Source organism: Botryllus schlosseri, chromosome 4 (assembly GCF_051294905.1).
Source record: "Botryllus schlosseri isolate E-star chromosome 4, Bs_hap1, whole genome shotgun sequence".
Lineage (NCBI taxonomy): Eukaryota > Metazoa > Chordata > Ascidiacea > Stolidobranchia > Styelidae > Botryllus > Botryllus schlosseri.
The window spans coordinates 12,755,316-12,768,407 of NC_137239.1; the positions used below are offsets into that span (position 1 = coordinate 12,755,316).

The 13,092-nt window shown below is 41.4% G+C and overlaps 1 protein-coding gene across 1 annotated transcript in view; it reads right to left on the reverse strand.

The window, feature by feature from the left end:
• LOC145438136 (uncharacterized) overlaps positions 1-13,092 on the reverse strand; it is a 146,095-nt gene that overhangs the window by 127,299 nt on the left and 5,704 nt on the right. The window lies entirely within an intron of this gene.

A 13,092-nucleotide genomic window follows, 5' to 3' on the forward strand; every position in this document is an offset into this window, starting at 1 on the left:
ACAGGAACATTCGGCGCCAGTCATTTAGGCACCTACGGACAAATAAACCTATATGTATTTCGTATATAAGTTTTCGGTCACCATAAGGGCGGTCCTTTTCGGCAAAGGTTTCTCCCTGCCGATCGTTCTGGCACCCTTCTTGGAGTCGCGTGTTACATGGCCTAAAACTGTATTTGTCTTGGTGCGTCGTGGCGCGGTAATGGCCAACGCCGATATGCCCATTTCTATAAATCTTGCCTTTTTTTCCTTGGGGGAACAGTAGACTACGCAACAATCATAACATTTGGCAAGTTTAAATTTTTTTGAAAAAGTTGCATAAAGTTTCAAAAAATTCTCTATAATTTATGCTAATTCACCAAAAAATTTGGGGCCCCCTTCGAGCTCGCCCCCCCCCCCCCCGATTGGGGGGTTTGGGGTGCGGCAGTTACGGCCCTGATAACAATTGATCCACCCGAAGATGCATCACCATGTGTAACTTGACCTAAATTTCCGAAGACAATACCTCCATCAATTCCACCAGTGAATCTGATCACATGGACTGATAAAAGATAAACATTTGTTGGTAATATGTGAACCGACTAATAATAGTGACGAAATTCGTTTGTGCATCTGAAAAAAATTCCGCGCCTGGCCTCACAATAACGTATCCAAGTAATGATTCAAAATATGGCCACTCGTGATCTCGGTGCGTATAGTAAGCCGATTACCGAAAATTGACAAGGACAGTTTAACATGGATATTTGGTGCCCAATAAGTTTATTACGGCGTATGCACTGGAATGAGACCGTAGGCTACATAAGTAATCGAAATGCGGCTGTGAAGAGCAAAAAGGTTGCCCACCCATGGTCTGGAGGGACCACATCCAACCACTACCCTGTAAGTGGAAAAGTCAAAGACTGTGGCATTTCACACAGGTTCGCCAGGCCATTCGCATCAAGCCAGGATTTTCGGGAAACACCGGGAAGACCCGGCGAAACCCTGCTTGTAAAAAGGCCAGCTGACATAGGCATTCTTTGGAAAGGCGTCTGCGGCCGCTGTTTCCCCTCGCTACCTTCACTATGTTGGGATGAACCGATCCTTTTTGCGAAATCCCGGTGATTCGAGTAATGGTAGTACAATGTAGAAAGGCAGAAATCCCTTGTTCGGACAATCTTTCGAAAGTAAAGGAACAAGAGATACTCACCTTAATACAGCGATATACTCGAAATAGTTTTTAATTTTCCATGAATAGCATAATCAAGACATTGCAATGATGATTATTTCTAACTTCTAAATGTACTGCCGGCATACAAATCTTAACATTCAGTCAGCAAAAAAAATATTGACAAAACCTCCGTATGTTCATAGCTTGTTGTTACCGGCAAAAGCATCGCGTCACCATAACGCTTATAGTAGGCTATAAGCTATTGTCTGGTATACAGTTTACTGCAAGGCCATTGCTCTGCGTGCCTTCTGCTAAACTACTAAATAAATATTTCGGGCTGAAACAGTTCGAGTATAAAATTAGTTAAAATGGGATTTTTTTGCTGGATTTCACTGTGTAATACGATTTTTGTTACCAGGTTGTAATTGATATTTCCTTGATCTCTCTCACCTAGAAACTTCCAAAAATCGAAATAGTTCATTCTAAGCATTCATTTTGTGGTTGTGAGAGTAATTTTTTTCAATTTGCTAGTATGCGCAATATTGTGCATGGTTATACTGATTAAACCCAAAGGAATTGGATATTTACCAAACTGTCTTTGATCGCTGTAAGTCCATTTTTAATCGCTTGGCATCAACTAAGATGTTATTTTCTATAAATGCATTTACTAAATATTTTGACGCGTTAATCGATTGCTTTTTTCGCAAAGCAAATTACAGCCAACTTTTGACTATTTTAAGATCTGGCAAAGGGTTAATTCTGAGTTTGCATAATAATAGGCAACAAATTAGAATTTTTGTTATAAAAATCAAATCACAAAGCACAGGCATTTGATACATGGAAATTTGCACATAAATGTCTTAACTCTATCCCAGTGGTTCTTAACCTTGCCTCCAGCGCCCCCCAAGGGGCGCTGGCGATTTTGAAGGGGGCGGAAACGCTCAGGGGCAAAATGGGGGGCGCTGGGCTCAGGGGGCGGTATGGGGGCGCTGGAGAAAAATGGCTTCGCAGTAGATGATGTGGTGGTAGGACATATCGTTGATGAGTATTCAGAGCAAATTAACACCGAAAACTTCGTTATATATAGCCTACAAAAGACATATAGGTTTAATTGTCCATGGGCGCCTAAATGACTGGCATCGAATGTTCCTGTCTCGGCAATCTGAACTCCAGAAGCGGAATTCCATCTGGCGGGAAAAAATTATATGCCAGTGAAGAAATACCAATTAGAAATCGTGTGCGTCTTTTAGTTTAGTACGATTGGGCGGCAGGGATATCTAAAACGAGATATTCCTGTTGGGCGATATCCCTGTTGGGCGATTCTATATTTTTGATATAGCAGACAGGAGGTCACGAAATAACATCATGCAACGGAGTCATACCAACGGGTTCGCCCGCCGGAATATGTTTAATTATTAGTTACAGCTTCCAAGACACCTCACAATGTTCGCTCTGCGTTTTGATGAGTCTGTGCACACTCAACAACTCACTGCGCAGACCCTTGGACAACAGTGCGTAACAGTTAAAAAAGGTCATAACTTCGGATTTGTTGTGCGCAACGTAGATTTTCTGTGCGCAAAGACCATGTCAGCACTGCGCACGAGCGCAGCTTAGAGGAAACATTGCACCTCACTCAGCTCTACCGGTAAATCTGGTAACGTGAGCAGAGAGGACAAGGAATTGATAGCAATATATATGCAATTTCCGATCTTACTGACCGATTTTATCATGAATTATCGAAAGTTTTCGCGCTTCGCACTGGCTCGCTAACACGACAGCTGGTTTCGTGGCAAAAGCGAACAACGTGATTGGGGTGGTCGGTTTATCACCCTATGGGAGCCCAAGACCCAAGTTTTTTCGGCGGGCCTGACGAAGTGCCGTTCCGTTCCTGCCAACGCGTATACGCCCGAAGATGTATAATTATTATTGAGGGGTTCTACCTTTTCAATCACACCTCATTCAGCTCTACCGGTAAATCTGTTTACGTGAGAAGAGAGAGCATGAAAATTGATATATACATGCAATTCCCGATTACATTGACCAATTCAATCATTAATTATTGAAACTTTTCGCGCTTCGCGCGTCTAGATGAGAATAGCTGGCTCAGTAAATGGACAGTGGACACCCAATGTAGATGACTAGTATCAGCGAATAGCGGATAGCAGAAGGGGGGTCTGGGGGCGAAGACCCCGGAAGTTTGGTGTATCACCCGATGGGGCCCAAGACCAACGTTTTGGGGGGGGGCTGACGAAGTGCTGTTACGTCCCTGGTAACGAATTAATTGTACCTACGGCACGCCCAAAAATGTTCAATTATTAATTACGTGCCCTTTATATTCCCATACAACAGCTCACTCAGCGCTACTGGTAAATCTGATTTCGTGGGCTGAGAGGATAAAAGGTTTATAGCGGCTTATAAATGTAACTATCACCTATTCATTCATGCATTATGGAAAATTTTGGTACCTAGGGCGACCAGGCCACACAAACTTTGCTGACCATCGAAATCACGTTACGGGGTTCTTGGGGGCGAAGCCCTCAGAAGTTTGGTTTATCACGCTATGGGTGCGCAAGGCAATCGTTTTTTGGGGGTTGACGAAGTGCTGTTACGGCCCTCCCTCTTACTCATTTTCTTTATTACATTCCTTACAATATGAGGTTGGGGGGCGCTGGAGCACGATAATTTTTAAAAGGGGGCGCTGGAGGAAAAAAAATTAAGAACCACTGCTCTATCCGAATCAATACCATCGTTAAATGTTCAATGCAAAACTAAATGAATATTTCAGGTTAAAACAGTTCGAGCATAAAAACAGTAAAAATGGGACGTTACGCTGGATTTTTTTTGTAATCTACGTGACTTTGCCGCGTTAAGGCCTAGACATAATCTCTCATCATGCTTTCATTATATTGCCCTTGGTATCTCCTTTCAAAATATTTCAAGTCTTGATGCAATCGCTCCCTTTGGTCTTCTGAATAAGCTCCCATATGATCTTTAAACACGTCCAAGTTAGAGTCAAGCACATGTAGTTTCATGAACATTCTGCGCCCCATGTTTCCATACGACTTTAACAAATTGGCAACGAGTTCAGCATAGTTATCTTCCTTGTTATTGCCCACGAACCCATTCACCATCTGCAAATCTATCCCAGGCGTTCTTTTCAACATCAATAGACATTTGGATAAAATCAGTTGACTTGAGAATCGTTTTAATTTGTTGGCCAATAAATACACCAGTTTTACATTAGCTTCTGATAGTTCAGGAAACAAGTTCTGGAGAAACTGGAACGCGTCACCAACCTTTATCCAATGCTTTCACAAATTGCTTTATAAGGCCAAGTTTTATGCGAATGGGAGGTATAAGCACTTTGTTTGGGTTAAACAACCGAGTTTTCTTTCCGTTATCCTCTCCAAAATCAAATTCGTTTCGTTTTGGCCATATTTGCTTTTCATAGTGTTCTGTGGTAGCCTGACTATCCCAAAGGCAAAGATGCCAAGGATACTTGGTGAACCCCCCTTGCATACCCATCGAAACGCTACCATTTTCAAGTCCCCAATTACTTCCCAGTTCTACTAAAAAATATTAAAAAATTATCAATTGTAAATCATAAAATATCAAAACCTCAGAAATCAACCCTGCAAACAGGACTATCTATAAAATGGCAAATATTGCAGAGTATTTAACATTTAAAAGTGATTAACATCCATCTTGGATGCTCTTTAGTAGGGAAGGCGCGAACCTCTGAAAGGCTCAGGTTCGTGTGAACGCGAACCTTTTTGAAAGGTTTTGTGTGAGCGCGAACGCGAACTTCATGACGTCATATTGCTAATTCCAACCCTATCTGTCAATGAAGTAATTGCCTATGTAAATGTACATGAAACCTAGCCACGACTCAGGCCTCATAATGCCACAATGCTGAAGTACATATTGGCGTTTTGGACGTCGCCAAATGTATTAAATGAGGAAATCAAATTATATAATAACCCAGCAAACACCCGCAAACCCATGGAGTTACTGGTATGTCCACAATTGTTCCCACTCGTCCCACCTCCCACACTTAGTTACGGAGGACTTGCTCAGTATGCCCAACATTGGACGTCAATTTATGTAGCTCCAGGTGACTACCTGAGGAAATGAAATTTAGAATTCTCCGATGCTAGTCACCAATGACCATTCCAGTGGATGTCATAATGGTGAGATGCCTGGATGCCACCTACAAAGGAGTTCGTCAGGATGTCCCTACTTGAAATCGTTTCTATGAATTCAAGTGTGCATTGTGCATTTGTGCAATCAATGCAAAATAAGTTTTCTGAATACACTCATGATACATTTCACCATTTGTAATCCATCGGAGTGAATACGAGAATGTTGATTAATGATATGGCGATGACTTTCTATCGCGCGGAACTTTAGAAGCCCGGCTATCGATGATCGCGATATGTACGATATAGAGACATAACAGCTATTTTATTGTGACATTACTGGATCGAAATGTCCACATCAAGGCAAAATATGTTATTTCAAATATACCGTATACCCAATGCATGTGAAATCTTCCGACATGAAAACTTGACAACCGTAATAATGTAACGGCCCGGTCTCGGATTGGAAATGCTTTATTACGGAGCTTCACATGCAAACTGCAACGTATCGACACCACAACATAATACGGTCTTACGCCGTCGGTCACACGACCGGCCAGCCCGACGTCCAAACCAGAAAGAGATAGTATCATGATTACAAGAAACCACGTGCACAGTTCATGACCACAGATACAATAACAACAAGGTTAACAGCAGCACTTGGGCTGCTACATCACCTTCCCCTAATTCAGTGAGACGCTACCAAAAGCGCTCTCAAAACATGTCAAATTATAATGAATATGCAGCACATTAATCATAAACAAAAACAAAGCGCACGGATGAAAGCACGAGATGTCAATGATAAGATGTACTCATGGAACCTGGATTCTGCCAGAAACAACAAGACACATCACAATAATCGGCGAAAAGTTACATAACCCAATCTAGGACTTCTTCCACTACCAACAGCTAACTCAATACACACACTAGGCCGCCACCAATCCCATCCACAGGGACAACTAAAATCCAATACACGGCCCATCAATCCTATCCTTACAGGGATACCCCACCATAAGCACAATTCAGTCAATCCCATCCTTACAGGGATAACCGCAACACACTCAACACATGAAGCGTTGACGAAGGACAAAGCCATCCCAAACGTCAAGAGTCCAACGCTATGATTCTGATCGACCGAGATCGTCCTCACCCGGGAGCGCCCTTTTAATGTCTTCCTTCAACGAATGCCACACACACAAAACGCTGCTGATATCCGTCCCAAGTGTCATGTGTCTTTCACTGGTCACGTGTCCTATGTCTTTCACTGGTCACTGCAAGCATCACGTCCACCGACATAGCCCATATCATCTGCATCAGCGTCACCAACTTCATCACGTACGTTTGAAACTTGTGTCCGCACACTACCGGTATTCTTCAAACGATCGCCAAGTCTTCCTACCAACTGCAGCTCCATAACGTCGGCAGCATTCCAATCCAAGTCCTGGCGTGCTCGCCACTGTAACGGCCCGGTCTCGGATTGGAAATGCTTTATTACGGAGCTTCACATGCAAACTGCAACGTATCGACACCACAACATAATACGGTCTTACGCCGTCGGTCACACGACCGGCCAGCCCGACGTCCAAACCAGAAAGAGATAGTATCATGATTACAAGAAACCACGTGCACAGTTCATGACCACAGATACAATAACAACAAGGTTAACAGCAGCACTTGGGCTGCTACAATAATGGTATGGTGACGACTAATCCAATCACGGGACTATACTCAGTCTATTATCGATAATTAAGGCCGCACTGCGCAAGACGTCAGCGATAATGCATATGGTGCCTTCCTTCCGATACCTGTCGAGTCTCAAGTGCCGACTGTCGAGCCGAGCACGCCTGTTGCTTTGAATTCATTCAACCATAAAACCAAAAGACTGCGTTCTTCTGTCTGGCGAGTATGCGCGCGTGTTTCAATTTTAATTTGAAAGAACAGGTTTTGTAGTGATGACGGAGTGACGGATTTATCACAGGAACGGTTTAGTTTGGAATAGGATACTTAACGGCGTGGATTGATTGTGCGTGCTATTGATTATTATTGATATTGTCGCTGTCATGCCTACTGGAAAGGCAGAGAGCACGGAAGCTTGGTATTTGAGTGCTATTAAACAGCAACAGCCTTGATCATCATTAACTGCGATTTAACGTAATGAATTTCACTATGATTCTAGTGGCACGTCTGCGCCGCAGTTTATCATGTACGAACGAAACTAATCGACCCGCTGCTAATCGTAAACTTATGCAGTACTGTAATACTATAGTACAGCGATGCAATCATTGAAGTTCGATTTGCTGCACAGTTGGTTTCATGTTGTTGTAATATCCAACATACTGTTTGATGTGTAGCCTATATACTATGAAAAGTTTGACAAGAATTTCCAAAGACTGCAAGGTCCATGCAGCAAACCAGGTGCAGCATCTATGAATGTATTATAGCCTAGATATATTTATAGCTACATAATTTGAAAGTGTATTATAGGATGTTCCTTTACGGCAGCGGTTCCCAACCTGTGGTACGCGTACCACTGGTGGTACGCGAAGGTCTTCCAGGTGGTACGCGAGTAGATTCTGTTTTTTTTTCGACCGAAGGAAGTTATTAGTTCAGTTGGGTTGATTTTGAATTTTTAGAAGTTTTTTGACTAGTGGTGAATAAACAATTCCATGCATTTCATCAACCCAGGCTGATAATGCCTAGTTTAATGGAATTTGTTATTACTAGGGCGATTTTGCTTTACAAATTTGAGCGTTAAGTCAAAAAATTGTCAAAATTGTTTACAAAGTCAAAATATTTTGGACCCCTCCATTTCGTTTGTATCGAAGATTTTGATATTTTACAGCTTGTAGCCCACTTTATAGGCCCACCGTTGTAGGCGGCCCATTGTCTGCTCATCGTGGATCATAAACTGTTGAACGAAACAAATACGTTGACAATTGATATAGTATTATGCTCAACGTACCGCAATATCCTAACTGAAGCAAGACTGCTTGACATTGCATGGTTATTTTATCAAAAAGCGCATGATGAAAATTCTGATGCATGACAACATTGTCTGTGTGAAGCAAAATGTTGTGTCACCAGCAGTGTACGCACAGCTTCAGTGTTGTCAGCCAACAACTACTGCTGTTAAACGGCATTTCTCCATTCTTGGCCAGCTACTTAGTAAGGACAGACACTTTCTACCAGAGAATGTAAGAAAGTATATTTCGTTGTACTACAACAAATTCTAATTAACTCCACCATAATACGTTGTGTAACTACTGGGCCAGTTTTTTCATGTCAAAATTTGTCAGTTTGTAGGTCAAAAACGCTTTTTCGTAAGGACAGACAGTCCCCACCAGAAATGAATATAAGTAGTACAATTTTAACATTATGTGCGAAAACACCTAATTTGCGTACGTGAGGTCAAAATTTGGTCAAAACCAAGTTTTTTTAGGTCAAACTTCTCCGATTTTTAGGTAAAAATCGCCCTAGTTATTACACCTCACATACCTGAAAGACGTGAGTATGACGTCATAAATGGTGAACACATTTTAAAGGCCTACGGCAGGGGTGGGCAAACTCTTGAGCTCGCGGGCCGCATTCAACATCTGAATCCATTCGCGGACCGCACTATATAAAATTAGGATTATAAAGCAAAACGCAATATTTATATTTGATTATACAGTGAGAATATGGAGATAATATATGTGCTTATTTTAAAGAAGCAAATTGGTCAAAACTATAGAGATGAAAGTAAGTTCAAATTTAAATCTGTGAGCAGCGATCTCTTCATAGATTTACTAATTCCACTTTTGATTCAGTTCCAGGGCACACAATGCTGACAGCATCATAACCATGTTACCTTCAAACACGCTTCTACTATGTGCAGATAGAATATAAATACCCCAATTATACTGTACGCATACAGACAATGAAACTATCTAAGACACGCTCGAATCGTTTTTATAAGCACATCACAGGAATAATTAAAATTGGAGTGGCCACCAATTTGATATCATACTCGTGATCCCAATCATGTCGTTTAGGATTTCTGTGATGTTTAGCAATTGAAACCTTCCAAACTGCGTGGGCCTTGAGATCGGGCTGTCGCGCCAGAAAGTAAAACATAGAAAAAGTAAGATAGGAAGTATTTATCTCAGTGGTTCTCAAACTTTTAAGACACGCCCCGCCTCCTTATGATGGTGAAAGATTTAGCGCCCCCTTATCGTCATATCACAAAACGCAACCAGGATGTTAGCAAACCTATCGGATAGTTTTTTGGCATGGAAGGTTATGACTGTGGAGTGTAATTGAGATATTTTTGAATATGAAATTCACACTAAATACAGAGCAAAAATCATGGATTAGATGTAATTCGCGCGGAGCGCGAAAAAAATTCAATTGAGCTCAGCTTCACGCCCTCCTTCAGAGGGACGCGACCCCAGTTTGAGAGCCACTGCCTTAGAATTATGATGGTGACATATAGGGCCTACTAAGAAACAGTTTAATCAAGTCCCTGCAATAATTCGATTTTTTAATAACTGTCTTTAGACTCTCGCGGGCCGCACAGAATGGTGTTGCGGGCCGTAGTTTCCCCACCCCTGACCTAAGTATTCGTAAGCACTCATGATGTCATTAAGCACTCATTATGATGTCATTATAATTTTATTGATATCTGTACTCTTGGTGGCAAAGAGCGTATAATTTCAGAAAGCCTACTTGAAAAAGTCATCTACTTGGCTCGAATCAATAGAATTGATGGTGACCAGTGAACTCAGTCCATGACGAATTCAGCCCATTGAACTCGGCCTTCGGTGAACTTGGCCCATGGTGACTTTGTCAATAAAAATTATAAATGTCGTGAATTGTATTATTTATTGGAGACAATGGCGGATTGGTGGTGGTGGATATGTCTTGTGAATGTTACTCCCATTGGGGGCGGTATCGTATGTCGGATGTAGAAAATGTTATATTAGACATACGAAGCTGTATACTGTTGACGATGAGTGCAGAACGTCAAGGATCAGATCGCACATGGTGAATTTGGTGTTTCCCAAGATTAGGGTTGGAGGGGTTTGGGTTTAGGTTTAAGCCAAATTCACTGAAGGCCGAGTTCAATAGGTCGAATTCGCCATGGGCCGAGTTCACTGGTAACCGAATTGATATTCGATTTAGATTCGAGTACTCATGTTCCCAGCCCTACTAATTAGTGTAGAATGTGCGAAGAGACCACTTTGTACAGACCATTGTTTTTGTTCTTCAACAGAATGCTATAGACACCCGGCTTGAGTTCTTCTTGAATGCCTTCACTACACCTATTCTAATTATTTAAATTTTCCAGTTCGACAATGTCTTCAATTGATGGCAACAACATCAAGCAGACTGTACGAAGAATGCCTTCTAGAGTGGGGCCGACATCGTTTGGAAGTACTGCCACCTAGAACAAGCGTTGCTTTTACTCTACAAAATCGGTGCTGCGCCATGCTCGGGAAAAAGTCAGAAAGCAATGGAAGGTAAAAAACGTTGAACACACTCTATGGAAACCAGAGGTGGTCGAAGTAATCATCTTTTGTACTGAAGTTGAAGTAATGTCATGAATTTATACACACGCAGATGTAACAAGTTACAAGGTGTGTCAAATCTATTTGAAATGGAAGTCGAAAATGAAGTTCTGAAATATGCTCTAGAAATTACTTTTAAAAAGTAGATTTGGTCAATGTGTCGCATACGATTGCCCGACATATGAGCATGCAACACAATGGAAAACAACATTTGAGCATGGAACACTTTAGTATGCGACACCTCAGTATGTGACTTCATAACCTCAAAACTAACCCTAACCCCAAACATAACACTGAAATTAACTGCTATATATCCTGACGCCAAGCCCTACCCTAATCCAAGCTTAAATTCAAGCCTAACCCATAATTTAACTCGCATGCTCATGCGTCGCATGCCTGTATGTCCACAGACCGTTGCATACTCAATAGTTGGTGGGGTGATCAAAGTAATCATTGTTTGCACTTGACTATAAGTAGTAGCAACGCTGTTAACTTCTACTCCAGTATAATTAGCGATTCACAAGGCTTGTAAAAATCACTTCAAAAAGAAACGGGAAAGCTCTGAAAAGTAGGCCTACACAAGTATGTACGTAAATCGAGTACCCGGGTGATTCGATGCTGAATCGAGTATTTAGCTTGGAATCGATTATCTCATTATGACGTCACAACATTATGAATGATGACAAGTTGTACGCAACTTCAAAGACAAAATTACCAGTTCTACATCACATCGAAGATTGTTTGGTAAATTTTCGACCATACCTAGCTCATTGCACTTTGTGACAACACATGTGTCATTTACACGAATGTGCGTAGCTAGGTCCTACATGTTTCGTATTCTGAGATTCGACCAATCACTGTTTCAAGGCCTCACATTGGTATATCGAATCGAAATTCCAATTCTCGGTAAAGTATTATATAGTTTCGAATACTGAAAATATGAAATAATTTACTGAGAATTAGAAATTCGATTCTATATTCGTAGTCGAAACTTACTCTCACTTACTCGACTCGAATCATTGGAATTAACACTCAATTCAGATTCAAGTACTCAAATCCTTGTGGCCAGCCCTAGTTATTGTAGGTGGTCAGGTCACTTCCAAACAAAGATGGTCAGAGTAGTCGTAGTTAGTACTCAAGTATCAATAGCGATTTACAAGACATCAAACTTACTGCCTTTCAAGTGTAAGTAGAAAGTGAACTTCGAAAAAGTAGGCTACTGGGGTGAGTAATTTCTAAAAGTGGACACAGTCGAAATGTCGAGACTTATTGCATGTTGTAATTGCAGGGTTGTAATGACTCGAGTCATGACTCGACTCGTGTCACGATTTTCTGATGACTTGACTTGACTTGAGTCATTTCCGCAAAATTCGGAAATGACTCGACTCGAGTCAATCTGTGTATTGACTCGACTTGGACTCAAGTCATTGCGCACGACTCGAACCAAGTCATATGACTCGAGACTTAGACGGCCGAGACCAACATTTCATTGCAATTTCGAAGTATAGTAAAGTGACCGCACTATTGGGAATTCGTCTATTGGTACTTCTATTCGAAAATGCGACGAGAAACTGCTAAAAGTTAGGGAAATTAGTATATTATGAATGAGAACCATTCAATATCACCACACAGAGTTATAAAAAGTGGGTTAACAAGGCTTTAACTGGAAACTGAGCGGCCAACACAATGACTTTGACTCGGATACGAGTCGTAACACCATGTCTCGGACTCGACCCTCTGATCGCTAACTGACTTTTACATTTCAAAAAAAAATCGCCCTCATCATCACCAATCGGTTACAATTAGCTACGAACTTATAAATATTTTATATGTAGTCTAAATATTTTTTTGCCGACTGAATTTTTAGACATCAGTGTAATATTGCACTGATGAAAAAGTTCGGTGTTCATATTTACAAACCAGTGTTTTCATTTTAAAGTTCATAGAAACACCGTTTTCAGTTCGACGTTTCGATTACTTCTTCTCAAGCGGAGGCATGTCACTAGCGAAACGGATTAAATCGGTAAGTGTACATTATATCCGAAGGTCAATTGCAGCATCAATTTAGTGCGATTCAACCCCGAAGATTGGTACGGATTAAATATCGTTAATTGCCCTAGTGGTTGTGCGACCCGTTCTGAGTGCAGTATTGTTTAATTCGAATCCGAGTATCAAGCTACGACCTCCAACTACGATCTGTCGAGTTATTTTGAAAATAATCGCATGTGGCGGTATTTGCTTTCAATGAGAATGTTTCACGGCT